The 27,399-nt window shown below is 38.5% G+C and overlaps 1 pseudogene; it reads left to right on the top strand.

Annotated features, from left to right (window-relative positions):
- Positions 1-21,498: 21,498 nt before the first annotated feature.
- Positions 21,499-24,100, top strand: LOC119545227 (annotated as a pseudogene).
- The last annotated feature ends 3,299 nt before the right edge of the window (positions 24,101-27,399 follow it).

Here is a 27,399-nt window from a genome sequence, read left to right as displayed (position 1 = left end):
GGTTTGTGTCTGGAGGAAATCAGCTTGGTAAAGAGTCAGAAATAATTGACTCATCCAAGAATATCAAGGGTGAGCTTGATAAAAGGAATACATACATCACATATTTACCCTGGGAATCTGTCAGGCAAAGTTGCTAATGCTCCCTCCCCTGACCAGACAATAACAGTCCACTAATCCTCTGAATCAGATTTTGTTCTCACAGAATCTGAAGGAATAATTATCTTAAAGCAGACTTAGGTGAACTAAATAGACCTGAATTCTGGATTTTATTTAGGTCCTTTGGGTCTTAACAAATCGTTGTTTGTATACTTGTGCCACCACTTTGGAATCCAGGACAAATTATTTAACCTTTCTGAGGCTCTGTTTTCTCATCTGCAAGATGAGGATCATAACAAGCCTTAAGACAGTTTGTACAAGTATTCAGTAAGATTACACAGCCAAGCTGAGTACCTGGTATATAGCAGATGCTTCAGAAATGCCAGGTCCATTTTCAAGCTGAAGAAAGAAATTGTCCCAGAATGGGAAAAAATCCAAGGTCACATTCTCAATCGATTAAGCCACAAATTTCCAAGCTGTGTTTCAGTTTATTATAAGGGAATCGAGAAGGATGGCCACACTTGAACAGACTTTCTTCTCTATAATGCAACAGGCACTATGCTAAGCACTTTAAGTGTCTTCTTTAACCCTCACTGCAAATCTGTGAATTCAGTATTATTATACCTATTTTTAAGTGGGCAAACTGAGGCTCAGAAAGGCTAATACTAGTTTACCAGGTGTAAAGTAGGGATTCTGAGGCAGATGTGGACAAAGAAAGCTGCTTTAGTATTCTCTTGCCTTTACCTCATGTTTTATGTCCAGAAAGACATAACGTCACATGCTGTGGTGTATAAAACTTTTTTCTTGACAGATTAGGATGTTACAGTCTTAATTATGCCATTACACAGATGTTCAAGTCTTCATTCAAAAACCAGTTTTAACTCTTGTCCCTGGGTTGAGAGCTGCTTGCATCTGACTAAGACAAGGGTGAACCTGAAACCTAATTTCAGTTTTATCCACTCTCAGCTAGGTTTTCCTCCCTAGATTGATGTGTGAACATTATGAGGCAATCGATGCCCAAGATTTTTGTCAGTTTTCCACTGCCTGGGCTTAAATAAACACTTAATGGAAAGAGGGCATGGGTTGAGGGGGGCACAACTCACTCACACAGATGCAATTTTGCACAGACTCACAACCACACAAAGACACACTCTGTCATGGTTCACTTGGAAAAATCCAAATGAAAAAGGAGGATGTGAATGAATAATAAAGCAAAGGAGAAAAGGGAACTAATTTAGGGGATAATGAGTGGCAAGACCGCCTCAATAAAGAAGAACAACTGTGTGTCATTAGGTGGCAAGCTTAGCCTTTGGACAAGATTACACTTCACAGCCCGGCTCCAATTACCTGTTTTGAAGCATAAAGGAGAATATAAAGGAGGGATAAAAAATACATACTTCTTCTCCCAAAACTGTAGTAACATCCAGAGAGAATTAACTGTTGCTCACAAAAAAAAACATACAAAACTCATTTTGCGATTACAACTGTGAAAGGTGAGAATCCACCAGGTCCATATGAAACCATGCCTTCGCTCATCAGATGGAAGCCCGTTCTGTCCAATGGCCCAAAAGGAGCTGAGGAGCAATGAAGCCTTTATATTTGCATCTTGCTTCAACATCTGGGAATCTCAGAAGCCTCTGAATAAAGCAGCAAGCCTCCATCTGAGGTGACCTGCTCGCAGCATGGGTCAGTTCCTGAGAATGAGGCTCTTTTGCAACTAGGACTAATGACAGGGCAGGAAAGCCTGCTGAGGAGAAAGCCTTGAGCTTTGGACAATGCATACAAAAGCCTGGTTAAGGAGCACTTCCAAAGTCATTCCTTCCTCACCCCACCAGTGAATCCTGTGTATAAAGCTAGGGGTGGGTTGGAAGGATAAAGATGATCAAGGAAAGGGAGCCATAATAAGAGGTTTATCTCTGAATGACTCAAAAATTCCCCCCTTCCCAGATATCAACTCTATTACAACTGATTGCCTTATCTAATCCCAACCCAATCTGGAGGTAATTGTTGGCTTTTACAAAGGTAAGCAGGAGATATTCTTTTCACAGTTGCGTGCTTTTCTCAAGTGTCCAGCTTCCTAAAATCCCCTTTAATAAGGATTACTTGCCTGTAAGTCAGCTTCCTTTTTCTGATGGCATAACAACAGTGTTCCTTGTAATCTGGCCAAGTACAGGCTTTTTAAAAACCATGTTGCTAACAGGTGTGTACTTCCTGCCTGCAGGTGAAATTGGCAGCTGCCCTCAGATTCCAAAATATGATAAGCATTGCCTCCAGCTTGGGTCAGGACATATTTCCTTTCCCACACAGGGAAAAACAAAAACTTCGGGAAGGACCCATTTCTCAGATGTCCTGGACATGCTCATCCTCACCCTCCATAGAAGGGGCAAAACTGAAATCAACTTAAGAAAAACTTCATCATGTGAACATTATCTGTCAGCCTTATATATATAATATATATAATTTTTTAATTTAAAAAATTGAGTTTCAAATTAACAGCAGATCATTTGAAATTATATACAGGACACCTGGAGTTGCTTTATGCCATTGCTTGGTGATGAGACAGGAATTTCAAAATATGGTTTAGACCAGTGCTATCTCAAACTTCGATGTCTATCATAATCTTCTCAAGAATTTGGTAAAACAAAAAGGCCCAGGCCCAACCCTACTTACGAACAATTTGAGTGACATAGGATTCTGAGACATACCAACGTTTGAGCAGCTTTGGGCTTAGACAACCTTTAACTACTTAAGCAGACCCCCACCCTCATCTGCTAACAGCCTAGTTTCTTTGACATCTTGGCCCATCTGTCTTAACTTAGAGCAGAGCTCCCAAATGTTAAATCAGGCCTCCCTTAGTTCATAACATCACAACCCACTTGAAGAAAGGGGGAAATAGGCCAAAATGGAGCCACAATTGCAAGTGACTCATATCTATTTGCATATTTCACTGATGCCCCCAAACCTCCTTCTCCAGCCCTGGTCTCTCAGGAGATTGGATCTCCTGAATCCAGCTCCACCTGCTGTATGACAGACATCTGAAAAACAGCATATCAGAAACCAAGCTCCTCATTTCTCCCCTCAACAACCTGCTCTTCCAACTGTATTGCCTATTTTGGGATATAATTATCTTTACATAATCTTTTAATCATTTAAAAACTCTAGCAAGTCAATGTAAGTGGTTTGGTAGCATACAGAATCGGAAAGAATCTAGGTTTACAGACAGTCAGATCCATATTATAATTTCAACTCACTTACTAGATAAGAATTGGGAACAAATTATGCAAACTTGCTGGGCCTCCTTTTTCTTGACATCGAAATGGGGTCAGTAAGACCTATACCTATTACATTAGGTAATTAAATTAGGTGACCAAATGCATTAGTTTCTATGAAGTACATAAATGAATATAGTAGACTCAAAATAAATATTACATTTCTTCCTTAAATGGAAACAAATCTATAGTTGAAAGTCCAGATAATTACTAGTCTTCATTCTAGCAAGATAAAGTTATGACCTGGGACACAAAGGTAAAGGAAACAGCAAACCCACATCGCCACAGAACAGCAGAAATGTGTATGGAGAGTGTTTTATTATTGGAAAAAAAGGGGTATTGCCTTCTTACTTTCAAGAACATATTTAAAGACAGTATAAAAGAGGCAGGAATCATATTCCTTAACTAACAATTTGAGTGACAAAGTAGCAATTTAAGTTCTCTGTAATATCCATTTACACTACATAAACTGATATAAATATAGGTCATTTTTCATTCATCCTAAAATATCAGCATTCTTTTATTTAAAAAAAAAAAAAAACAAAGGAAAAACTAGAAAAAAATTGCTGGGTTATAATGATTAGCTTTTTTTCTGCCATAGATATATTTTTCTATAATACTATACTTAATCACTAATAATATCCCTGTATAATTACTATAAATGTATTGCTTAATTTTAAAGTATCAAATGCTTTTCTTTATTGCCAGCATCTTTTCTCCCAGACTATTAAAAGCACATTCATCTTAAACACTCTCAGTGGGAAAAAACTTCCCAGGAATATATAGCACTACATTTTACAGCTCACAAAATTTGTAAAGCAGGCAGCGTTTACAACTAATGTTAGCCCCCTAAAACAGAGAAATTCGTACGCAGTGTTCTTGTTCTTCACATGAGCAAAATGATGGCTGCGTGCCTGCAAGACAAACTGAGATGATTAACTGAATACGCAAGGAGATTTAGACTGTGTGTCATAAGACATACTTAGATCTGAAAATCCTTCTGTAAACACGAGGATCAACTATGAATGCATTTTTTAAAGTAGGGTCTATTCTCCCTGGGGCCTAACTCACTCAGTGGTAGCGGTTAGGTACTTAAGAAATCATATTCAGGTCTTTTAAACATCTAAATACCCAGAGGTATTATGATGAATCAGGCTAGCTGTTTAGTCCCTGAAAGGAAAGAAAAGAAGCAAAAAGAAGCATTTATCAATGTCAACTATGTGCCATATGCTTTCATTTACTTATCTCACTGGTCCTCACAACACCCCTGCGGTGGAAATGTTATTAGTCCCAGCTTGAAAGGTGGAGAAACTGAGGCCCAGTGAGGGCTTTGTATGGAGAGTTTGTGGTGGAGCTGAAACTCACACTCATGTTTGCCTGACTTCCAAATCCATGCTATTTTCTATTACATTACGCCAAAACAGTAAAATTGTTTTAATTACCTATTTTTCTTATTTAGCCTTGTTCTGTCTTCCTACCTCTATCTACTCTGAAACTTCTCATCCAACCCTCACTTTCATTCAATTTGTCATTAACAAAAACGCAAAAATGTAACAAGTAATTTACACATAAATGTATACAAAGAAATTTAATTAATTGTATTTTACATTATTAAAAACACCCCACAGGATGTTTTCCCACATACTACCTGTTTTGATTTCACCATGAGAAGAAAAGGCTAAAAGGTCCAAGTATCCCTTCCAGAATAGCAAAAAAGTAAGTAGTAAGAAGAGAACAGAATCAATACCCTGATCATTTTACAATGAGTCCTTATCTTCCCAACAACATTGCAAATAGTAATTATTACATCTAATTTGTATATGAAAAGATGCAGCTCAGAGTTAAGGACTTAAATCCTCACTTGCCTTTCTTTACTACCCTTCCTCCTTCTTTTATGTCACGCTACCTTGCCCGTAAGCCATGTTCCACCCAAAAGGAAGGGGGTGGGGAACAACAGTATCTTGAGTAGAAAACTTCTACATTTTCAATACTAATCTCAAAAGGTACTTCTTGTCCCCAAACTTCTCTGATCCTTCCTCTTCACTCCTCCTGTCTGGACTACTGTATGCCAGAAACTTGCTACATGCTGCAGGGCCTACAAAAGTAAAGAGCACAGAATTCCTGCCTCAAGGAGCTTACAACCCAGCAAGGAAGAAAAAGGCTGCTGTTTAACTGGCTCTAATAGCACAGAGCATACATCTATAAATCCCAGGTGGAAAAAAAATGTTAAATGCAAAGCTGAAATATAAACTGGGAAAAAATTGTGAGTAGCTAATCTTGAAATGAGTAGGAATTCTATAAGCATAAAACAATAAAAGAACACACAAAGATCTGATAACTTTCCTTTTATGTTATAGGTCATTTATATTCTTTTACAGATTCTCTTTCCAGAGTTTTGCCAATTTTATTTTTTCTATTGGAGTGTTCTTTTCCCTGCTGATTTGTAAGAGATCTTGATATTTTAAATATATTCACACTTGGTATGCTATCAAGCTTGGAAATATTTTTTCTAGATGGCCATTTGCATTTGAATTTTGATAATGGTTTTGTGATTGAATTTTAATGTTTAATGTTTAATCTTTCAAAATAGTCTTCCTTCTTTTACTTTTTTTTACTCAGACAGACCCTTCTAATCTTGATATTGGATCATTATCTTTTGATATTTTTCAAGTAGTTTTCAGAATTTTTTTTTACATTCAACATTAAAATCAATCTGAAAGTTATTTTGGTATATATTAAAAGGTAAATATCCACACAAGTATGTAATGGTACTGTGAACAATAGAATGTACGATTTGTTTTGTATGACTGCATGGTATGTGCATATATCTCAATAAAATGAATAAAAAAAAAAAAAACACAATGAGATACCATGTCACACTTACTGGAATAGCCATAATCCAACAAACAGAAAATGATAAGTGTGGGAGAGGATGTGGAGAAAGAGGCACACTTATTCATTGCTGGTGGGAATATAGAATGGTGCAACCACTCTGGAAGACAGTGTGGTGGTTCCTCAGGAAGCCATGTATAGATTAGCCATATGACCAAGCTATTCCATTTCTAGGTATATACACAAAAGAACTGAAAGCTGAGACACAAATGGACATTTGTAAACCAATGTTTATTGCAGCATTATTCACAATTGCCAAGAGATGGAAGCAGCCCAAATGTCCATCAACAGACAAGTGGATAAATAAACTGTGGTATATACTCATGATGGAATATTATGCAGCTGTAAGTCAAAACAAAGATATGCAACATATAATAACATGGATGAACCTTGAGGACATTCTGCTGAGTGACATTAGCTAGAAACAAAAGGACAAATACTGTATGGTCTCACTAACATGAAATAACACTAATGAGCAAACTTGGAGAGTTAAACACTGATAACACAGGCTACCAGGAGATAGAAAGAGGGTAGAGATCAGGCATTTGATGCTGAAGGACTACAGAAATGTTCAGCAGGATTGATTATATAGCTCCAGAAATAGATAGCATAATACTGTGTAATGGTAGCACAATATTGTAAGTACACTGGAACAAAGATGTCTGTGAGTAAAGCTGAAAAAGGTGGGATAGGGGAATGTATGACACCAGAGATAAAGATAGATAATGAAGACTGGGACTATATAACTTGGCAAAAACTGGAGTGGCCAACAACTATTGCTAAATGTACCCATATAAAAATGTTCTCACATGTAGGAGAACAAATGAATGTCAACTATGCAGAGTGTTGAAAAAGGGATGGTATTTGGGAGAAAACATAATCAAAGCAAACTGGAGTCTATGGTCAACAGTAACATTCCAATATGCTTCCATTAAATGTAACAAAGGCAATATACTACAGTTAGATGTGGATGAGAGGGAGATATAAGGGAGGGATATGAGATTCTTGGTAGCGGTATTGGTTTTTGTCCTTACCATTATATTTTATTGTATGACATTTTTATTTTTCTTTTTAATATCTTTTCTATTATTCACCAAAAAAAACATTTTTTCATAAAAATGAATATGTTCTAGCACTAACTGTGGTGATAACTGTACAACTATGTGATGATGCCATGAACAACTGATTGTACACTGTGGATGGTTGTATGTTATGTGAATATATCTCTATAAGATTATAGGAAAAAATACAGAGGTAAAAATGCTGGAGAAAACATGGAGAGAGGGATGTACCTATTTACTGTTGATGAGGAGGCAGAATGGTGTAGCCTTTCTGGAGGTCACTGTGGTGGCTCCACGAGAAGCTAAGTATGTGGGGCTATAAGGTCCCACAACCTCTTTATGGGGTATGTATTTGGAAGATCGGAAAGCAGAGACATGAATGGACATTTGCACATTGGTGTTCATGGAGGCAGTATTCATGATTTGCAATGGGTGGGGTACATAGACTGAGGAACAGAATGGTGAACTGTGGTGTATGCATACAATGGAATATTGAGCAAGGACAAGAAGGAGTGGAGCTATGAGACATGCAACAAGGTGAATGGATCCTGTAGATAGCATGTTGAGTGACATACACCAGAAACAAAGGCAGGCACTATAATGCCTCACCAATACAAACTAACTACAATGTGTAAACTCAGAATTGAATCTTAGAACACAGCCTAACAGGAAATGATTATTGTAATGGTCCCTAGATTGTAAGCTCAAATCTATTCCTGAATTGTAATGGCTATCTCCAAACTCTGAGATGCTGATCCCTTAGTGTATAACCTGATTGGTCTCTGGAACACTGGGAATCTGCATTACAACTGAAACTCAGAGCTAGAACTTGGCAGGTATGAATATCAGTGTTAACACATACAGCAACTACTAAAAAAAAAAAAAAAAAAAAAAAACACTGAAATAGAGCCCAGACTTCAATTAGAGATATGAATAAAGCAGATCTGGTTAAGACTAGAGCAAATTGGGCCAAAGGGTAAAGGTTGAAACTGACTGTTCAAACTTCAACTTACATGTGAGACCAAGGGAAGAGATGTTTATTTGGTGCAGGATCTATATTTTCTAAACAATATAACTTCTACAGTCAGTTTGTTCAAACACTACAATTACATGGAACTTTGAATAGGAAGTGAGCTATGGTACATCTGTATAGATTAGAATGAAATGGTAACATATCCTAAAGTAATTTGGGTGGAGAATAAAAATGTATATTTGGGTTCCCCTTGAAGAGCTGGGGGAGAATGCAGATGTGTTGGACTTCCTCAGTTGGATTGCTGCTGATGTTCTCACAAACATTGGGGACTGATGGCTTAATGTGCTGAGCCCTCTGTCTTGGGGCTGGCCCCTATGAAGTTTGTTGCTGCAAGGAGAGGCTAAATGCTTATAATTGTGCCTGTCTTACCCACAGTGCCTCTTTTCTGCTCAGATGTGGCCCTCTCTCTCTCTCTCTCTAACAAAGTCACCTTTGGCAGGTGATCTCACTGCCCTCCCCTCTATGTGGAATCTGACTCCCAGGGGTGTAAATCTCCCTGGCAACACAGGATATGACTCCTGGAGATGAATCCGGACCTGGCATCATGGGATTGAGAACATCGTCTTGACCAAACAGGAGATGTGAAATGAAATGAAATAAAACTTCAGAGGCTGAGAGATTCCAGATGGAGTCGAGAGGTCACTCTGGTGGAAACTCTTATGCACTATATGGATAGCACTTTTCAGGTTTTAATATATTGGAATAGCTAGAAGTAAATATCTGAAACTATCAAACTCCAAACCTGTAGCCTTGACTCTTGAAGATGGTTGTATAACAATGTAGCTTACAAGGGTTTACAGTATGATTGTGAAAACCCTGTGGATCATACTCCCTTTATCCAATGTATAGATGGATGAGTAGAAAAATGGGCACAAAACCTAAATGAAAAATAGGGTTGGATGGGGGGGTGATTTGTGTGTTCTTTTATTACTTTTATTTTTTATTCTGATTCTGATTCTTTCTGGTGTAAGGAAAATGTTCAGAAATGATTGGGGTAATGAATGCACAATTATAAGATGGTGCTGTGAACAGCTGATTGTACACCATGGATGATTGCATGGTATGTGAATATATCTCAATAAAACTGAATTAAAAAATAAAAAAAGGTAAATATCCAACACAAATTTTTAAACAATAATCCTCATTACTGCATAAATGCAGCTTCCCAATTGACTTGAATTTCCATCAGTACTATATATTCAATTCCTATATATAGTAAAGTTTCTTAGCTTTCTATTCTGTTCCACTGATCTGCTCCTCCTCTCTCTTCCATTTTCTCCTCTTCCCCTTCTCCATCTTTTTAATTAGCTCAAACCATTGAAAGTTTTTGAGCTACAGAGTGATACTACTGGTCCTGACATTTAGGATGATTTGTTAAGTGGCAGTGTGTAGCCAGTATTGGTGACAAGAAAGACAATGAATGAAAAACAACCTGATTTCGGGTAGAGGCAGTGGAATGGAAAGGAGGGGACAGGGAAAGGATGTGGAAAGGGGATCTGCTTGATGAAGCAATTTTCTAGAAGTAAGGCATAAGAAAGGAGGGACTGTCAAAATGTCCCACAGACTTCTAATGAAGTAGACCAGAGTGGTAGTAGTATTAATAAGAAATAACAAGAAGAAAGTAAGTAGGAGGAAGAGAAAGATTTTAAGATTTGGAAGGGACTGATAATTGGCTTCACTTACAATTCTAAACAAATAAATCCTAACCTGAGCCTGTGACTTTGAGAATGGTACTATGTCAAAAGGTAAAGTAGCATTCAAGATGCAGAAGAAAAGTTTGCTACTTCTATGACCCATTTGAACAGCCATTAAATTAATAAGAAAATAGTCCACATACCCTGAGAAAATTGAGTACCATTTCAGTCCCATGTCAGAAATGGAAAAAAGAACCAATGAAACAAAAGGCATATTACAGAGCATGATATTACAGACTTCAGTCTTAGTTTCTCCTTTCTTCTAGCAAATACAAAATGCTATGAAATAAAAAATGTAGCATCCTGGTTTGAACACCCTGAGTCTTTGAGAACCAGTTGCTTCTTTTATTTTAAGATAAACCACATTCTTCAAGCAAATTATTTCTCTAAAAAGTTGTTGAAGCCACTAAGATTATCAGGACTCTGCATGGAGAAGGCGCGTCTTGATCTCTTTTTGGGCTACCAAACGATTCACTTTCACCAGGGCTTTCCACCTTCCAGGTGTCCTACTTTCCACTGAATTCAACACTCTTTAGCGAGTTCTCTCCTTCATTGAGCAGCTGCAAAGCCAGAGGAAGGATAAAGTGGGATCAGCAGACAACGGGGGAAGGATAAAGGCATGACTAACTAAGGCTTTGGATGCAACTGTTATCTCCATTCGGTGAGCCAGATGTTAACACTCCATGCTCATTCAGTGAGAGTTTTTTGATTGATTTGACAAAGGTTTTGAGGAATGTAATTCATTAGTATGAGGGCTTTCTCACGGTTCAGTAACCACTAAGCTCTCTTCATTGTGTAGTTGTGTGTACATCTATGGTCCCTGATTTATTACAGTAACAGTATTTTGCATTTAAAAAAGAATTCTTCATTTACATGGGTTTGTGGGCGAAAGTATGAGCTGTTTATTTTTTTTTTCCTTTCTTAATCTCTAATATTGACAAATTACTCTTCTATGGCTTTCTTTCTTTTTCTTTTGCCTTGTCTACAATCCTTATTCATCCTCATCATATTTTTTTAAAGTTCTGTTTTGTTCTCCCTTCTATGTGCTTCCTGACTCCTCCTCCCAACTTCCCCAAGGTATTATGACAAAGAAGGAATAATAATAATAATAATAATAATAATAATAATAAACTCCTAACTTCAGTTAAGAGGCTTGGACCCTGGTGTCAGTTCTGTCCTTAATTAGCCATGTGACCTTGAACAAATTCCTTCACTTGTCTGAGGGTGTTCATTGAGGTGATGAGACATGGTCCCTTCCATCTCTAAACTTCTGTTATTCTGATTCAGATGATAATAAAACACATTATGAAATCAACAAACATACCCTAACATTTCCTCACTTGCTATTAATCAACAAGTGAGTGAGAGCTATGCTGCTCAATAGGATAATCACGAGTCACATGTTGCTATTTAAATTTAAGGTAATTAAAATTAAATACTTACAATACATCAATTTTTCAGATGCAATAACCACATTTCAAGTGCTCATTACCCACATGTGGCTAGTGACTACCATATTGGACAGTGCAGATATTACATAACTGCGGGACACTGATTACGTGCTTCAACTTGGCGGGCCTGGGCTGGGGGACCTGATCAGCCCCTGGGGAGGGTGGTGGGCACGGGCGACAGCGCCCTCCGCAGCCCCCCGGGCCTGGGAAAGTGAGGCCGGAGGCAGGCCCCATTTCCTCACCCAAAATAACACTGTTAGGGGAGGCTTGCCGGAGGGAACCGCCTTTTCCCCACCCCCTTATCTTGCCCGGACACTCCCCGTTGCCAGTGCAACTCCCATTACCACCAGTGCGCATACATTGTTGCCAGACACCGTTACCGGAGCAACTCTCGCCCCTTTTCAATCAACCTCCGCGCCCTCTCAGAACCAATCCAAGCCTTTAACCTCTACAGCTACCCCGCCCTCTAAACGCCCGATATAAGCTTGTACTCTCCCCTAATAAACTCTCTTGGCTTCTTCACCCTAAAAGAACCGTGTCCCGCCTGTTCCTTTCTCGCCGCCCTCCATACTTTGCACGCCACCCCGCCGGGGACCTGGCCAAGTCCCCCGCCTCGCCCTCGCCTCCGGGAAAGAGCCCCCGCCGCAGGTACCCTCCGAGCAATCCTGGGAGCCTAGGATTTAGCAACCGGCCGCCACCCCCCCCCAGACGAATCAACTGCGACCGCACATAACATTTATACCATCACAGAAAGTTCTATTGGAGAGCACTGAAGAACAACCTAGAATATATGAAACACCATGCAAAAGAAATTACAACCCCTGCTTTCAAGAAGTTTGCAATTGGGAGAAATAATACAGCCATATTTTACAGTTTTAAATAACATTGTTCAAGTCTGCATTATAAAGGATATCATGAGACAGGATATGGCCTGGTGCTTCATCAGATCTCTCTTAGACTCAGTTCCCACATCTGTAAAATGAGCAGGCTATTTTAGAAGATCTCTACATTCCCTTCTGACTTTAAGATTCTATGTTTCTACCACATTTATAAATTTACATAATCACTTTTATAGTCTAAGAAGTCATTAAGAAAGAGGTAGGATTTAAGAAGAGCCTTGAAAGATATATGAGATAAGAAGACATATATGCATAAGCAGAGAAATGTGGGGAGGGCATATGTGGAAAATGATGAACCAAAGACAAGATGTATCAGAACAAGCTTGAGATCAACTAAGAAGTCCTATGACACTGGTAGTTTTAAGGGAGGCTCAAACGACCATAAGTCAGGCATGGGGCTTTCTGCTTAGGCTAGGAGGTTGATCTCTAAAGTCTTGTTTAACTCTACATGTCCTCAATTATGATAATACAAATTGGAAAATACGACTGTGGTGGGAAAAGAAGAGGGAGCAAAATTATTGTTTAGGTCATGGTATCCAAATCAATAAAATGTTAGATTGGATCATTTACCACCTAGGAGAAAAACATGGAGAAGCATAATTGGACCTATCTCAAGGACAAGAAATGTTAGAGGACTATTAAGAACTCTCTATCCTTTGAAGGATTACTATATAAAGATAAAAATACAATGACTTGGCTATCTGGAATACTTGTGACTTCTCCAAATAAACATAAGGTTCATCTTAAGCTGGATTGGTTCAAAAGCTCCTGAAGCAAAGCTCTGATCTCAGGGCTGAAAATACGACCAAGTCATTTGTGAGATCAAAATTGTGTACTTTCCCAAGAACGAAAAATGTGTCCCCTGCCTACTTAGAAGGATGTCCTTTCAATATGTCTACGTTCCTGGTGGGAACGAGTTTCAGAAGTCCGTAATCTCATCAAAGGAAGCCAAGTGGCAGAGACTCTCTCCGCAGGGGGAGCTAATCAACAAGGCTTCCTTTCTTTTCTTCCAGGCCCTATGCATTGTTTTCCTGGGGAATAGCTTCCAAGCTATTGAAATTTCCCTTGATCCTTCTCAACCTTCAATCAGATTTGAGGAAGTGATAATTTCCCCTGGCTTCTTTCTTATATGGGCTGAGCTCACCCTTTTGAATCAAAGGGCTCAGTCAGGTCTTGGCACAGTACCCGGTCAGCCTAGCATCTGGCATTCTGCCATGTTGGGCACTGGTCTGAAATGGGTCCCAAAATGGTTAATTTCATTAAGCAAATTTTTCTTTACATCTTGGCAAACAGGTCTGGGTACAAGGTAATCTGAAGCCTTTAGAATGTATCAAGAATCTTCAAGACTCAGAGCTATATAGAGTAGGCTGCATCTCAGCTAAATGAATCAAAGCTGAACCTTTCCATATCAAAAGAAAGGAGCACTGTGGCAAAGCTAAGGAGTTTAAACAAGTTTATTAGAGAGGTAATTTAGTCTGTACATTTTTATTCCACCAATCCACAGGAAAGTCCTCACAATCCTTTTGCTTTTTATACTATAAAATGGTGGCAATCCTGAGTCCTTTGCCTGGATCTTCCCTTTGTCAATTAACCGTGGACTTATTTCTTCTCTGATGCTCAGTTCTGGGCCTTGGTAAAGATGATTGATATGACATCTAGCATTCACATGTCAATTTACAATTCTCACAACCCTGTCACATAATTTTTTTAAAATTATCATATTTTCCTTGACTTATCAGACTGAACCATATGAAGCCCATGTTTTTGTAGTCAAAAACAGGCAGATATTGGCAGTTTCAAATGGCTCAGCTTGACAGAGAGGGCAATTATACTCAGCTGTACTTGACAAATGAGATAACCAATACCTGAAGAGAGGAATTATTACTCTAAATTTACAAAGAAAGTTGCTGGCAATACTAGAAGTAATATCCCAGTGTTCTGATTCATAGTCTGGAGCCCTTGCTCACCAGCCAGCCCAGGAGTCAGCCCCTTCTACGAGAACAAATCTTGACAAACGGGAGAGTAATAGCTTCTCAGCTAAACACAGGTGCATGTAAGTAATTATAGTCCCCCAAGCCCTATGCAGAGGATACTTAGGCTTTGGCTTCCAATTCACACTTATGTTGGAGAACCAGAATGAACGTCACCTTATGAGACATGAGGTAGATTTCGGGATCTTTGGTGAAGGAAAAGAGGAATGAAGCGCACCCTTTTGAATTAAAGGACTCAACTTTTTCATTATTACTTTGATAAAGTGGTACTGCATGGCAGCCATTTTGATATTGCTTCCAGGTCAAGAGTTGCCTCATGTACCCCCTTCTCTAGTCAGTGAGGGAAGTGGTTGCCCAGAAGTATGATGGCACACAATCTGTTCGAGCTGTAAATGAAATGCAGAATTGTATTGCTTCTGACATGGATTATCCTGCTACCTGCTATAATGTCAGTTATATTACAACACAGTTAGCCAAGACAGACCAGACATTGTGTAGCTTCAAAGGTCTTTTGATTTTGCTTTTTCAAGTCCCACTGAGGGGAGGTAACAGCTGAAACCTGAGAAGGAGAAATGCTTCTGAGTTGGTCTGAAGCCTTCAGGAACACACACACACACACACACACACACACCACTTAATTATCATCTTTATAACCAGCTCTGAGTGAATGTAACACTATCCCAGTCACACAATAAATGTTAGCAGTAGTCAAATGATAAAGTTTCCTTTCCTTCTTCTTATAGGTTCCCTAATGCTAGAAAGTATCCTGCTTTTGTGCACTTTCTAAACAATGTGCTTAAGACATACTTAAATACTTCTATTTACATGCAAAGAAAACAGCTGTTCCAATCCAAGTTATAGATCTTGGATGGTGCCAGGGAAATAAACACTGAACCACATAATGATTCTCATAAACAGTTGAATTTATCTCTTGGCAAATTTTCACAACACCCTCAGCAAACAGGGCATCCATGCGTGAAAGAGAAATAATTAGGCACATGCCCTTAAGTGACAGGCTTTAGCATGTAACAAGAAAGGCAGCTGTTTTACTCTTCCCACCCCCTGCTGCCCCCCAGCTCCCCACCCCCAGTGCCATTTGAGAAATCAGTCAGTATACAGGTTCAAACATATCTTAATCCCTCCAGAAACTTTTTTTTTTTTTTTTTGTACCTCAGAATAAAGTTTTCCTCCTGGTGCATCAACCCAAAACTGACTCCAAATGTTTTAGTGGTTTGTGGTAGTAATAACACCATGTCATTCTCTCTTACTCAGTCAAAAGAAATGGTCTCCTAAGAGTCTTCCCTAGCATTGTATGTTGGTGATAATACCACATTTTGGTTTTAAATATGTCTCAAATCCCTGTACATATCAGTAGACATTTTGTGTGGAGTCTGGTGTGGAGAATCAGTAGTTAGGCTAGAAATCTGTGAGCTCCAGATGGTAGCCTGGTTTCCTAGAGCTCACCCAAATTCATGCTGGCCAGGAGCTTACCACTCGCTCTAGTCCCTGACATAAATCTAGAAGAGTTAATGCACAATCCATAGGAGGAGAGTTCTTCCACTTAAGTGGAACTTATCAGACAAGAAGTATCAAATGGCACCAGAATGCTGGACAAGGGCAATGACAGGAAATATCAGGTTTCCCATCACCCAAATTAGCTCTAATGCCAGTGAGTGACAGGGAATGTCAAAGGTGGAGGTTGCACAGAGTTAGGCTCCAGATGACCTCTGCTCACTTTTTGAGGAAGAAGAGTCAATTGTTAGTCAATTTTTAGTGTTAGAGGATTTTCCCAGAAAACCCAAGAATTATCTTGAATTCACAGATGCTTCCCCAAAGCCCCTAGAATTAACATTAAGTTTTCTGAAAAGAGTGGTTTTCAGCATTCCATTGATATTTTAAGGTGTTCTAGCCTGGCTAATGTGGATGACCCTGAAGTATGCTATAGTGTCTTTCTTACTGATGAAATAGGCAAGAGCAGGATTTGGGGACTTCTGTCATGATATGGCTTAGGGGATCTCTGAATCCCAACCAGGGTACCACTTAACTAAAGGTGGGTCTCTGCTACCCATGTAAAACACTTTGAGCTTCTGGTGTTTCCATCATTACCGCAACCCTGTGAAGTAGGTTATATTACTCTCATTTTGTGGAAAATGAGCAAAAGCTTATAAAGACTAAATGTTGTGGCCAAGGTTGCACAACTACTAAGTATCAGAGCTAGGTAGCACTCTCAATTTTGTACGATTTCCACTACACCACAATATAATATAATCTACTTGAAAGTTCAGATTGTTCCTGACAAATCTACGTGATTAATAACCAGTACTTAATATTGCACGCTACTTAACGCCTTTTATTTATTCTTTCTCCAGGAACCATCCTATTTACCTCCCTATTTTGATGTTTTTTACATTTATTGTTTACACATTACATCAGCTTTCAGATTGCAAGCTCTTCTTATAGAATAGGAAACTATTTTATATAAAATTATTTACCTAATTATTCTTAATGAATTAATGCTCTTTGACATTTATTAAGCCCCTAGTAAGTATGCCATTCACTTAATATATGCTATTTCTAGGCCTTACAACTACACTGGTCTATATGTAAATGAGCTCAGAGAGCTTAATGACTTGCTCATAATAAGTGGTAGAGCTGGAATGTGAAACCAGGTCCACCAAAGGCCACAATGCTTAAAGGGATTGTATGTACTCGCAACTCACAAGTTCCGGGTACTAACAACTCATAAGTTCATTAAAAATAATGAAATCAGTGAATGAAGTGTTTTCTTTTTGAGTGGGTAAAATTGTTGGCTTCATTTAATTACACTCATTTTAAGTTAATGGTTAGACAACTTAATAGAAATGTCTAGTAAGAGATTGGAGAGACCTCAAAGACAGTTTGTATCTTTAAGATACATCTTGGCTGGGGTGAAGTTTTAAGGTATTATTCATATTTTAATGGACAACATCTACTGAAAATAGAGAAGGCTGAAAACAGAGATCCGGAGAATAACCAACGTTAGGGAAATGTTAGGGAAGGAAAATAAGATATTTTGAGCACAACACACCATACATTACCTCATTCTTTCTACAAAGAAAATCCATAAATGGATATTATTTTCTCTCATTTTACAAATTGGGGAGTTAAAGTTGAGCAAATTTGAGACCAAGTATACATGTATTTTAAACTCAGTCATAGCTGGCTCCAAAATATGCTTTCTCCTACATCCCTTTATTACCAAAGGAGGGAGAAAAGACTGCAAAGACAGGAAAGAACATGACAAATGTAAAAAAAAAAAAGGAAAGTAAAAATTGCAGGATCATGGAATTCAAGGGAAGAGAAGATTTTTGAAGGAAGGAATAGTCAACAGTGTCAAATGCTACAGAAAAGTTAAAAAATGAGGATAATGAGTGTTGGAGCCACACTTTAGGGAATTTAGAGTTGGAGTGCCTCCTGTGATTAACACATCATAGATGAAATCAAGGTCCAAGGTTCCATTTCTATTTATAGCAATGAAATCTTGCTGAGTGCATCAGCCAGACAGCATACTTCACTGAAGCTCACCAACAAAAGCATATTTGCTCTTGGTCAAAAGGCAAGAGTGAGAGATTTGGACAAGCAAGCAAGCATACATCCCCAATTCTGGAAAAATCAATGCAAAGAGAACATCTTCCTAGATCTTTCCATATAATTTAGAGATTCTTAGCCAGAACATGTAGGATGGATTAGAAAACAAAGTTGTTGCAACTGCCATGTTGGAATGTACATCACTTAGGATGCATTCAACTGCAACTATTAGAATACCCATATAAAATTGGCTTGAACAGTAACAACATTTATCTTCTCCCACAATAATAAGTCTAGAAACAGGACATTTGCAGAGTTGGTTCCCTTGCTTGACACTGTCATTATGGACACAGGTATTGTCCATCTCCCCAATTGCCATCCTCGGTATGAATGCCCCCTATGGTGGCAAGATGGCTAGAGAAGTTCTAGGCAGACACAACCTTTTCTAGCAGCAATGAAAAGGGGCTGTTCCTTTTTTTTTTAAATCAGGGATGCAATCCTTTCCCAGAAACTTCCCAGTCAACATCTCTTCAGGTCTCATTGACTATGTCATATGCACATACTCTACCTCAGTGTTTCTCAAAAATGAATGATTTTACACCCAGAAGACACTTGGCAATATCTGGAGACATTTTTGTCACTATCAGGGGAGTGCTACTGGCATCTAGTGGGTAAAGGCCAGGGATACTGCTAAAGATCCTACAGTGCACAGGATGGCCTTCTGGTCCGAAACGCCAATAGTAATGAGGTTGAGAAATATTGCCTCTAGCTGTTTTTTTTTTAAAAAAAAAGGCTGTTAAATAAAAGAAAGAAACATTCATCTGGCATTTTGAAGGCAAATTGTCACAGCAAGGAAGAAGGTTATGAGGAGAATGGCTTCAGGATAATCAAACAACATTCTCCACTTCCAAACATAACAAAGGCCTTCCCAGAGAGTTAGAAGGGGAAATGGAAATTGTCAAATAAAAACAATCTGCATAGAAGGAAATAAAATTTGATGGCTTTGGTGGATTGGAAGTTGACAAAAAGAATGAGAGCAATAAGAAATAGTTCTAAGGTTAAAGACTGAGGCTACTGGTGTCATTTTCATTCTAATTCAACACACATTTATTAAACATAGGGGTAAGACAAGGCAAATTTCCAGTAATGAGTTGTAAAACCTAACAGCCTTTGAAGGTGAATCTCCTTGGCAAAATACCTGAAGGTAACTAGTTTCTTTTGCACTGGACTTTGACAAAGATGCTAGGTATGCATGTTAAGTAATGATAAGCAGATACACTGCCTAAATAAAGTACCTGTGGGCACTGTTCTGTGAAGACTATGAGGAACAGTATGAAATTACTAAGTTAATGTTTAAACACTAAGGGAATTGAATGCAGTTTTTATGTTTTTTCCTACAATCATGAAATTAGCAATTTGGTAAAAACAAAGAGTCTGAATGAACATCAGGTTTAAAGTTTTGCTCCATAGTGAACTTGGAAATGCTACTTAATCTCTCTGAGCTTCAAGAATCATAGAAATAGTAGCTTTGTAGACCTTGGCCTGATTCTTGCACAGAAGACAAGTTTAAAAACTAGGTACAAATATTATATTAAAAACCTGGTACAATGTGTATGGGGGGGGGGGTTGGTGTTGTGGTATGAGCCTAACAAACGTAAATTTGTCCTACTTAATTTTATTTTTAAAATGAGTACTTTTGCCAGAATCTGTGTTAACACCTTCACGTGCCTACACTATTTCATGTAATCATTATAATCCCATAAAATGGATTCCATGATTATTAGTTATATTATCCCTATTATACAGATGGAAAAAACTGAGGCCTAGAAGGGTTAAGTAACTCAGCCAAGAGCACTTAGCTAATAGTGGCAGAACCAAGTCTGGAACCCATTACTACGTGACTGTTTAGCACATGTTTTAACCACAAGTGGATATCTCCCTATTTCTTCTTAATCAAGCAAAGAAGAGAATGAGTCTATAACTCTCCTTGGAAATGTAACAAGTGCAAGTTATCAGGAACTGTAATTATCTGAGCAGTGTTTTTTATATTGGCTTGCCAAGCCCTACTTCCTACATGCTGAGCTCTAATAAAGTTGACTTGGTTATTTAGGCTTCGAAAAAATTACAATTGGTTATAGTAAAACATGGGAACTGTCTCCTATGACATTTCCCAAACAGCCAGGGTAGTTTCTTGGTGGATTGGGTTGGGGGTGGAAAGAAAACATTACAGCCTGAGAAAGAAAGGTCCTCCCTGCCTCCCTCACCTTCTGGTACAAGGACACAGCTGGTGTGCCAGCCTGTGCTCCAGGCAATATGCTTTTTCTGACCCCAGGCTTTGGTCCATATGGCAGTGCCTCCCCAAATAGAAAAGAAAAGCTGTTTTGTTTTATAGAAAATTAGGTTCATATATACATAGTGTTGACAAAGGCATTATAGGAGTAAGAACCATTTGTTAACTTGTAACTTAGCAAGATGCCCCTTTGGAGAAGGGAAATGGCATCAAGGAGCCAGAAAAGCGCCTTCTTGCTGTTTGCTCAATACTAATCCCCCAAAACCCACTGCCTGAGACCAGACAAAAGACAAATTACACGGCTGTTGAGAAGTTTATTTTTCCAGATGGCCAACCTGAAGCTGTAGCTCACTGGCAAATTAAGTCTCTTCATACAGAGAAATCCAGCCCCATCATGTATTTAGTAAAAAGCAAAAAGTGTGTTTCTCAAAGAAATTATTTGGAAACATGGAAGGAGCTGGAAAGAGTGTGGAGAGAGGAATCCTTGCCACATACTGGGTTGATTCATCTTTCATGGCTGGTCAGTTAGTAAGAAAACAAAGCCGTGAAAACCACTTTCCAATTGTCCCAGTGACTCCTGTTTATATAGGTCTAATTCTTCAAAGACAGCCACTTGCCTTACTACCTCAGTAAGGTCAAACGTTCAAATCCTCTGTTTCTGGGTCCCCAAAAAGCTGTTCTTCTTCAATATTTCTCTATACAATAACATATATATGTCCCCAAGGGCTTTGATTGCATGGGGGCAGAGAATGAGCTGGAACAGTGAAAGAAAGATCAATCATCCAACTGTACAGCAAGTTTAGTTACTATAATCAGTCTCAACAATTCGATTTTCCAAATCAGAGTTATACTGGGCAGCAGAGAGTAGAGGGAGGGGAGGAATGATTAGGAATTGAGTCCAGTTGTATTCATGATAATAATATTGACAGTAATATCAGTATTGCTATCATTTAATTAGATAAGTGCTTATTGTGTTTAAGGCAGTAGGCTAAGCACTTTGCATATATTTATGTCATGTAACTTCACTGCAATTCTGGTACTGTAATTTCCATTTCATAGATGAGGAAACAGGCTTGGAAGGTTGTTATACTGCTAGTAATCATTGGAGTCAGGGTTCAAAATCTGTCAGTCTTACTCCAGAAATTTACTGAATAACTGCTTTGTGTATTATCTAGACATTGGGAATCGAGAAACACATTCTTCATTCACTTAGCCCTCCATCTAGTGGGGGAGACAGACAAAAAATAAGTGTAATATGGTGAGGTATGTGCTAGAAAGGAGGTGGGCTGAGGTGCTCAATGGCCCAAAATGCAGTGATCTCTACTGACTCTTAGGGATAGGGCACAGTGTTCAGAGGCAGAAAATTAACACCCAGAATACCTATCTTTGTGCTACCCCAAAACCAAGGGTTGTGTTTTAAATAAGATTTGTCTGCTAAAAAATTACTTGTTTTCATGCTTGGTTTTCCTTAAGATTCTATTTTAAAATCCCAAAAAATTGCCCTGCTTGAGATATAGAAAAATCTATTCAACTCCAAAATACTCTTGTCTCTGTTCCAAGCCCAAAAGCTCTCTACCTTTCAGGCTCTCAACCTCTCTTGCTTAGAACGATTATGTTAATATTTTCCTAATGGATTTCCTGTTCTCCAGCTCAGCCCCCTTGCAGCCTGACCAACATCCTGCTGCCAAGGTCATCTTTCTCATATGAGAATCTGATCACCTCACATTCCTGCTAAAATCCCTCCACTGGCTTTCCTCTTAGCCTTATTATTGTGTGCAATCTGGTTCTTCAACTCCCATCATGCTCCACCTTCATACCAATAATGGCTATTTATTCAGTGACTACTTTGTTCCAGCCTGTACAGAAACCTTGTAAAGTAGGAGATTTAATTCTCATTTATAACTGAGGGAATAGGGGATCAGAGCAATTGAGTGACCCACTCAAGGTGATGTCAGCAAAAAATGGCAGAATTACAACTGACACCTGTTGTCTTCCCACTAGACAGTGAGTACTTCAATCCCATATTACCAGCTGTTAACATAATACCTGATAGTGAGTACATGAAAGAATGAATGCATGCATGGTTGCCGTGTTTTCAGTTCTGCTGTATATAAAATTTGGCTTTCATTTCCATATTTCTGTATCTTCTTCTCAGGTTACCTATATTTCAAAGACCTGTTCCTCAAATGCCTAAAAAAAAAAAGAAAATCAGCCTTTGGTTGCTTCTCTCACTGGGTTCCAAGTACAAATCCACTACCCATTTAGTTTTCATACCCATCGGTAGACAGCCAAAATCCAGTCTTTTGCTATTTACAGTTTACAAAGTGCTGTCAAAATCTCTGTGTTGCTGGTGTGGTGTGGAACCAGACTACTTCAATTCATACCCAGTTCTACTACTGCACTGTATGACCTTTATGTATAAATGGCTAAACGTGCAGATTCTTAGTTGGAATATGTAGGACAGATTAGAAAAGGAAGTTGTTGCAACTGCCGTGTGGAGATGTATAGTAGTGCTCCTCTTTTAAGGTTGGGAGAGACTAAATGACTTAAATATGTAGAGGGCTCAGAACAATAACTGGAAAAAGTAAGCATTCACTGTGTTTGCTATTAATAATATACTCTTGCTTTATTCTTATGTCTATGCTGTCATAGGTGGTATGGATATTATTATTTCAATTTTACAGATACGGAAACAGACAAGAAATTAAACAAGTTCCAACAGCCATTTAGTTATAATAACCATGAACCCATTTTCATGAGTCTTTTGGTTTCATGGTACACAGGAGTAAAAGCAGCAGATCAAACAATGATGGTTTCTCTCACCTAGTGGCAAGCTGAAGATGCCCCAAACTGGAACTCCTCTACAGCTTCCTCAATTAGCCTTTTGTATTAAAGTTTTGCCAGTTTCATTTCAACTCTATACATTGTGTTCAGGCCCTGAAAGCAAAGAGTTATGGGAAAAGTATTTTTACATTGTAAGTGTTTGCCATTAATCATAAAATAAATTATGTATACAGGGGCTATTATATGTAAGGCCCTGTCATACATAGAAATATATTCTGATTAATGCTATTTACTAAAAACTTTGTATATGTTGGCTTATTTAATACTATTTTAGATGAGGAGGTAGAGAGACCACAGCTCAGCAGGAGTGGAAATAAAACTCAAACCCAGTCAGACGTCTTTGCAGAGAGTCACCGTGGTTTTCTGCTTCAACAGTGCTTGAAGGGAACCCATTGCTGGCCACTGCAAGCAGCCCTCCACCACTGCTCCAGCGCCGTGCAGCCACTGCCTCCTCTCCTCACCTGCCCACCATGACTACCACGTCTGTGTTGCAGGTGCCAGAACTACAACCAGGACTTAGAAGCCGCCATCAACCACCAGATTAACCTGGAGCCCTATGCCTCTTACATCTACCTGTCAATGTCTTTGACGTAATGATATGGCTTTGAAGAACTTTGCCAAATATTTTCTTCACCAACCTCATGAGGAGAGGGAACATACTGAGAAACTTACAAAGCTGCAGAACCAACGGAGGTGGCCAAATCTTCCTTCAGGATATCAAGAAACCTGAACCAGGTGACTGGGAGAGTGGGCTGAATGCAATGGAACGTGCAGTACACTTGGAAAACAGGGTGAATCAGTCACTACTAGATCTGCACAAACTGGCCACTGACAAAAACAACCCCCACTTGTGTGACTTAATTGAGAGACACTAACTGAATAAGCAGGTAAATTCCATCAAAGAGTTGGGTGACTACACAACCAACTTGCACAAGATGGGGGCACCAGATTCTGGCTTGGCAGAGTATCTCTCTGACAAGCACACTCTGGGAAACAGTGATGATGAGAGCTAAGCCTTATGCAGTCTCCCCAGAGCCACAGGGTGACTTCTGTGGTCACCAGGGCAGTGCATGTATGTTGGGTTTACCTTTCCCTTTTATATAAGTTGTATCAACATCCACCAATTTCTTTCAATTGTACCAATCCTTCAAATAAAGTAATTTGGTACCAAAAAAAAAAAAAAAAAAAAAAAAAAAACCACACAAAAAATTCAAACCCAGAACTGTCAGAATTGCAAAACTGTGCCCCAAACAGTTTTCTATCATACGTATATAACCATAAAATCAGCTCAAAGCCCATGTTCAGGTAAGGAACCGTGAGAAACATTATTTTAGTATTTGTTTTAATTTAAAGATTATGCAGAAAGACAGGCCTCCTTTTTGATAGTGGGCCATGTGCCATATTCTGCTTGATCTAAATGGTAATGCTCATGCTAAAATAGATTTTTCAGATACCTAATATAAGGCTTTGGTTTATGTAATTCCCAAGTTAATAGGAATGTTCAAAGGAAAGTCAGAATATCATTTGGAAAAAAAAAAGTATTTGATGCAATGCAATTTTACCATTAGACCATTGAAAACATTCTCTACATTGATGAGAGAGATGGCCCACCACAACCAGAATGATATATAAATATAAATATATATATTTAAGGGTCATGAGGAACTGGATGATTCCTTTCACCCATTGAAAAATATCTTGAAAATTAAACTTTTTCATCAATAATAATTGGGATGAAGGACATTTCCTGATGACTGAGGGCCTTCTAGGGACTACAAACATACAAGGGACCATTCATTCCAGCTGCTCAGTAATCCTTCAGAAATAAATGCTCATTTCCAGAGTCATTTTACACTGACAGTTTATTCTTATGGGAAAAGAAGAATATAATTCCTAAGAAATAAAACATGAAGATTCTTCTGGACTGGTAGGCAAAATTGCAATATATGTCCAGAAAAATAAATGCATTGTACTGTAAATTAATCTTTATTATCAGAAACTCATAGTCTCAGAGTTGAAAGTACCTCTGAAGATATATTAGCCAATCTTCACCCTTTCTTCCTACCCATTCTACCCACCACAAATGAAACATGAATTCATCTTCTGAATATTATTATATACATGAGGTTATCTGCCCTCTATAGTCCTGCTGCAGTAGCCACAATTTGAGACCTGAAAGCAATAGATAGGTAATTACTTGTATTTCTATTTAAGACTTTTGAATAAGAAATAGTAACTGAAATGTACCCTAAGAGATTCCATTAGCAACAATGCTCATACATCTACTAGACAAACAAGTGCCCTCTTCCATCAATATTCTGCCTTTTCTTTTCTCTGTGCTTCTTATCCTCCTATCCTAACCCTACCTGTCAGTCATGGCTCTCTCTTGACATGCCTTCCCCAAGAAGATTTTAATGAGTGTCCCAAAACTACTCTATGCCTTCTCCAAACATATGCAATAAATTTTGATCTTCCAAAAATAATATATTATGCTTCTCAGATTTTTAAAACTTGTTTAGATTATCTGTGGTAGGATATCTCTTACTTTCATTTTTTTTCCTTGTAGCCCTCATTACCCTCATGCTGGGCAAAGACAGAATCTCCAACAAATACTTTAAAAGTTAGAAACCATGATTTGAAGGAAAAATATTCAGTTAGTAATCTCACCTAAAAACCTTCATAGGATTCAAAATTCCCATTTTTTAACCATTTCTTTGCAATGGCTCATAAAAGCTGTTTAAAAGCAACCATGTTCATGAAGAAGTAGAAAACTTTGCATTATTCTCAAACATTAAGACTTTATAGGAGTTTATTTGTAAGAACTAGTAGTCACTGAATAACAAGGTGTAGGTACCTGAGACCCAGATCCAATAATTTTAACAGCTAAAAGTTGCTAGCATTTATTGAGAGCATGCCAGGCACTATTCTGGGTACTTCACATGCATTAATCCATTTAATCTTTATCATAACGCTATGCGGTGAGTTCTAAAATCAAACATTTTATCGTTGGTTAACAAAGACGTTAACCAACTTGGACAGATTTACACAGCTTGCAGATAGTGAGGGAAAGATTTGATCCCAAGCAATGTGATCACAAAACCCATGTTTTACCTACTACATTTTACTGCCAGTGAGGTTTTGGAGAAAGAAATGGAGTCAAGGTCCTGGCCTTCGAGTTCTCCACCAAGAAGGAAAACCTGGATGAAAAGTCACACCTGGTAACACCAAGAAGAAGGCAGCATGAAATTCCCATGTGGACAAATGGGAACAGGGCATTGGCTTGTTTCAAACCTTTATCTAGTGCTGAATAAAGTTCCATCCATTCAACAGATGCTTATTGAGTATTCACTATGTAGCTCATTCTTATGGTGTCGCAGACGCTTTTCTAAAAATATTAGGGCTTATAACAGAGGCATATGAATTAACCCAGGAGCCTGGCTGATTGGTTCTTCTGTCTGAGGCAATCAAGGAAGATAATCTTTATGGAAGTGATGTTTTAGAGGACCTTGAACCATGATCTGAATTCTCTGGGTAAGAGAGAGAAAAGTGAATCCAGGCAAAATAAAAGGCAAGTCAGAGGCCAAAGACAACAAAGTAAAAATATATATACAACTGAAGGTATGTATACAACTGAAATGGAAGGTCCATGCCATGAGAAGGTAGGTTTGGTCCTAATTCAAGAATATGGTGACTCATTAAGGAGTTTGGACCCAACCCTAAACACAATGGGGAATCACTGAAGTTTATGATCAAGGAAAAATATTGCCTTTATCGTGGAAAGGTCCTTCTAAGAGCAGTGTTGACTCCAGGACAAGTCTAATGGAGTGAGGACTGGGAGTCTGGTTAGAAGGCCACTGCATTGAGGTAAGACACTGAATTTAGTGAGGATGGGAACAGAAAAGGACAAGGGCTGATTTGACAACCTTTTTGAATTAGACTTCAGAGAACTGGTGGGCAAACTGGGAGTGGGAGCTTAGGATAGAGTGTAGTCACATATAATTCTTAGATTTCTAGCATTTATGACCAGGTGAATGATGTGAAACACAAGTCAAGCAAGCTGTGAAGAGAAACATGAGTCATAATTACACCAAATTGTTATTACAACTTTTTCTGTTATTCCAGATGTAGATTGAAACTGCCATCTCCATCCTGATGGATAACTAACTGCTTCTTATAACTGGGATTTTACCTTAAGCAGGATGTTGAATTATTTAATAACAAAGGCACATGATTAAAATTACTCCATTAAGTAGCCTTCTAGGAAGAATATTAAGTGGGGATATGCAGTATCTCAGAGTAGGACATACGTAGG

This window comes from Choloepus didactylus, chromosome 10 (assembly GCF_015220235.1).
Source record: "Choloepus didactylus isolate mChoDid1 chromosome 10, mChoDid1.pri, whole genome shotgun sequence".
Classification (NCBI taxonomy): Eukaryota; Metazoa; Chordata; class Mammalia; order Pilosa; family Megalonychidae; genus Choloepus; species Choloepus didactylus.
This window is presented reverse-complemented; position numbering and strand designations above follow the sequence as displayed.